This window comes from Miscanthus floridulus, chromosome 16 (assembly GCF_019320115.1).
Source record: "Miscanthus floridulus cultivar M001 chromosome 16, ASM1932011v1, whole genome shotgun sequence".
Lineage (NCBI taxonomy): Eukaryota > Viridiplantae > Streptophyta > Magnoliopsida > Poales > Poaceae > Miscanthus > Miscanthus floridulus.
Genome location: NC_089595.1, coordinates 78,612,418 through 78,617,200, shown reverse-complemented (window position 1 = coordinate 78,617,200; position 4,783 = coordinate 78,612,418). Strand labels below are relative to the sequence as shown.

Genomic DNA, 4,783 nt, shown 5'->3' with positions numbered 1-4,783 from the left:
TTGATGCCATCTACAGATAGGATCAGTGGAGCAGATAACAAGAATGCCATGATAGTCATTCATGGCAGTTATATGGGGTGCAGTGTGCACAACATATATCCAAGCATGTGGATCAAAGTCAAAGGCATAAGCTTTGCATACTGTATCAGCAAATAAATAATAATTTATCACATCAGTTATATGATTGAACCAGTTTTACAGAACAATACAAGCTTATAATAATTTATTAAATATAACCAGATGACTCTTGGTACACAACATCTTGGAGAAGTAGTAATCTCTCTCCTTCTCTAGGCTATCGACAAGGAGCTTCATCTCAGTTATCTGCAAACCATGGAATTCACACAAGTCGTCAAAATTTTAGTGACCAGAGTCAATGATTATGAGGCTCACAACACATGCAACAATCTGACAAAGGGGTAGTATTTCTAGTAGATCACCAGATAGCCTTGACATTAGAAATGCAGGATAAATAAATGCATTTGGCAGCATACACAAGGCTATATCAATGTAACAAAGGGAAGACCAACAATTTTAACATTTCACTCTAGGAAAATTGGTAGTATTTCTGAGTTATCATTCCTTTTAACATGAGCTAAAATCTGCAAGCACTACAAACCAGCCCTTGAATTATCTATTTGTGCAAACAGAAGAGAACAGGTAGTAAGAACTTACCAATCCACGACCTGCTGGATCTTGTGCTCAAAAACCTCACGCCAACTGACCTCCTGCTGGGAGAGCGAGATTTTAGACAACTAGAACTATTAGACTTATTTTTTTTAAAAAAAAGAAAGAGCATAAACCAGTTTGAATGCAATAAATTACCATCTACATGATACCCAACCATAAGATCGAGTTCAGTTCAATTGATGTTCATGGACACTAATGGTTTTTTACATGACATAAAACTGGAAGCTTGACATGCAGGAAGACTCATTAATTGCCCAGTCAATTGCTATTATTGCCCAACACCTGGAAGCAGGGAAGAAGGAAAATGACAAAACATATGCCCATCTCATACTGAATCAGTAATAATTAGCAAAGATCATATCTATCCATGAATGCAAATATATATAACCTAAAATCCATAAAAACCACTAACCAATCAATCAATAAAAATTAGTTATAAAAGAGGGCAACAATATTCCCATTTATGATTGTCTATATCAAAGGTATGCATGGTAAAAAAATTAACGATCTATCATATAGACATCTTGAATTCTAGAATCCACATTATAGATTTTTTCTTTGCCATTACCGTAGATACTTCCTAGCAGGTTACTATTTAGTAGTCATGCACATGTATCACCTCCTATCTAAGAAATCAAAGAGGTTCTTCCAAAATTCATATTGTACCCTTGCTCCATCCAGAAGAAAAAAAAGGCAAATAGATCAACAAATATGCACCATTGAAAAAAAAGAACATCAGTAGTAGACACATCATTCATACCACAAGAATTTTATTCCGATACAATCCAATTCTAGATACAATGCTAATTCAAGACCATGATTTCCAAACTAAACTGACATCCATTCATATATCCATGAACTGACATCCATGATTTCCAAACAATAGAAACACCCTCCATCGATCCATTCATATATCCATGAACTGTCATCCATTACGAAGGGGAAAGCAACTCACCACAGTAGGCATAACACATGGATATACACTTGTAAATGGATCAGATCTGAACACAAATAACCAAATAGCTAGTTAGGGTTCGAGTGCTAAGATTCACACCGTAGCAGGAAGGGAATAGGAAGGTGAGCTCACCCTGGTGATGCTCATCAACAACAAGGGTGAGGAAGGGCAAGCCGGCGCGATGGCCAGGGGTGTCGCCGGCGCTCGACCAGCCAAGGTGGTAGGGCGTTGATGGCCCGGTGCAGCCGGCAGCAGGTGACCAAAGCCAGGGGGCCGCAAGGCCAGCCACGGCCGCGGCTACAACTCCGGCCGACGAGGGCTAGCCACGTCGCTGGGCGGTTGCGACCTCGCGGCGGGGGTTGAGGACGGTGCTCTCAGCGTGATCTCGCCGTGGTCGGGGGCGGCGCTAGGCGGCTAGGAAGCAGTGGGGGCAGAGGGAGGAGGAGGCACCACGACAGGGGCAAGGGCGGCGGCGGCGACATTCTAGACGGACGGAGCCTGTGCGAGGAGGAGAAGCATCGGGAGGCTGTTTTATTTCTTTTTTTTATTGATAGGCCATCGCCAGGAATTGAACCGCAGCGTGCGTAGGCGGCACGCAGGGTGGGCAATCGTTCGGGGGGCACCGAGCGCGGCGGGGTGGGCGATCGTTCGGGGGGCCTGACCTGCAGGCGCATGTGTGTGGGAGGTCCGCGGGAGGGCGATGGAGGGCAAACACACTAAATATGAGCTGTCGGATTTGGATGAGTAATAAGAGAAAATGGCTTAGAGATAATCTGGTGCATCCGTTTTGATGTTGTTATATTTTCTGGGTGCATTCATGGGTGTAGATATAGCATAGGTCATAACTGTGGAGCAGATATTTGTTGTGTGGCTGTAGATTTATTCTAACTGGTGTATTATAGGGGTATATATATAGTAGATATAGTATATGAAACAACAGCCTCCTAATGCTGTATTTGTGAAAACCTGATGCGTGTATTTCTGGGGGTTTTGGAGCAAAAAGGAAGCCACCAACAATCAACGGAGTGCATGCACATTTGGGGTGCAACAGAGTCTAGTGAGGGTGCGCATCATCATCTGCAATAAAACAGCTTGTGTGATAAAACTTTTTTTCACAAAAAAAAAAAAAGATAGAGGGGTGGTTGTAGTAATTATTTCATCCTCTGCTACTCGGGTTAACCATGCGGATGCGGGCTGTGCGGCGCGCCGTAAATACGGTCACATGCATACGCGCCTACTCTACGGTGGAGAGCAGATGGCATGGATCACGCACGGGACGGCGGCACGGAAAGGAAGCCAGGATGCACGTCGCCATTCCGTGCGCACCCGTGGCTCGTAGCCGTAGGTGAGGCACCAAAGATGAGACATGCATCTTGCGGATGCTCTTCCTGTACTCCAACTACGGCAATGAGGTGAGGCATAATATGTAATTCAAGTATGATTCCAGTTTTAAATAGACAATTAAAACTGAGCTGGTTCTTATTGTTGTCTGGATACAATCAACTGAAATGAATTACCTTCATGATGTTCTTGTTCTCCCTCGATGACATGCATACCAAGGCGTTCATTGTGATGAAGATGTAGGGGCTGACCTTGGAGATGGGCTTCATCTGCATAAAGTTGATCTTGCTGGACATGAGAGATTTCGTCTTCTTGCTCATATGCAGGTTTGTCACTGAGATTAGGTAAGAGCTCTCCATGTTGATCTGGAAGTTGGGCTTCAGCTTCATAAAGTTGATCTTCCTAGAGATGAGCGATTTCATCTTCCTCATGTGCATGTTCTTTATTGAGATCAGATAAGAGCTCTTCATGTTGATCAGGAAGAATGTTGAGATCTATGGGCATGGCTGATGATGAAAATGACTAGCTTCCAGGCTGAGGCTGATGGAGGGGAGTGGATGATCTTGTGGGTGTTACACTTATATGAGGGAGAGCTTATACGAGGGGACGTGGGGTGGCACGGGCGATAAATCACTTGGAGATGGTTCAAATTTTGGACTCTGCCACAAACTAGTGTTGAGGGAAGCTTGCCAATCTTTGTGTAGTGACACGTGTAACACCGTGTATGACGACGCGCGCGCAGGCGCACATTCTCTGGCCGCCGCCTGCCCGCTAAAACCGCGCTCGGCGCTTTTTTTATATATATTATTTATATATTGTCGTCGAGCTCCTCGTCGTTCATCTCTGCTTCCCACACGCCGACGCCGAACGTAATGTCGTGGTCAAGTCAAAATCAGGAGAAGCTGTGTTAAGCAGAGTATAATAAATAACAGATTCCAGATACGTCGATCGACCTTCATTATAGCACAGAGTAGTGGCTTGGTCACATGGCATTTGTCCTTTGGTACTTGCCATATACTCCTATATATTCTACTAGATTCATATTTCTCTACGATTCACTCGACGCACACAGAGACTCCGTGCACGCAATGAATCACAAGGAGCTACCTTTTTCAGCTTCGATTCTCAGTTATTTTAGAGTACTTCATAGAATCAGCATAGAAGCACTTCTTAGTAGAAAACGATTTGAGTTTCTTTTGACTCTAAGAGCAACCACAGTGTAGCGGAGTTTGGAACATCTTTTTACCGTCAGATTCTGACGATGCTTCAACTGGAACCAGAAGGATATAGAGGATTTTTACAAGGAGCTGTTTACTGCTCAACCGGAGCTGTCGGTACAGGAGGTCTTGGCCCATGTACCGACCAGAGTCACAGCGCCATGAATGATGCTCCCTACACAGCCCAGGATGTGGACAGGGCTCTAGATATGATGGGTCGACTAAAGCCCCCGGACCGGACAGTTTCACGGTCGGGTTTTTTCAGTCTCATTGGGCTTCAATAGGACCGAGTGTTACTAATGCTGTGTTGGGGGACAGATGCCCGAGGGTGTTAACCAGATGACGATTGTGCTCATCCCAAAAATCAAAAACCATATTTCTCTCTGTATTGTAATTTATAAACTTTGCTCCAAAGTTCTTGCTAACAGGCTTCGGGTTTTTCTAGATGAGATCATCTCAGGTGGAGCAAAGCGCATTTGTACCAGGGCGCCTGATACCGGACAATGTGCTTGTTGCCTACGAGTGTATCCACTATTTGAAGAGAAAAACGGGAAAGATGGGAACTTGTGTTGTCAAGCTT

General features: G+C 44.3%; 1 long non-coding RNA gene across 1 annotated transcript; it reads right to left on the bottom strand.

The window, feature by feature from the left end:
* Nucleotides 1-200: 200 nt before the first annotated feature.
* Nucleotides 201-932, bottom strand: LOC136511636 (uncharacterized). The gene is made up of 3 exons (XR_010772782.1): nucleotides 826-932; nucleotides 676-728; nucleotides 201-324 (listed from the first exon to the last, which is right to left on the bottom strand). It is a non-coding gene; the product is annotated as an uncharacterized lncRNA (long non-coding RNA).
* Between the last annotated feature and the right edge of the window lie 3,851 nt (nucleotides 933-4,783).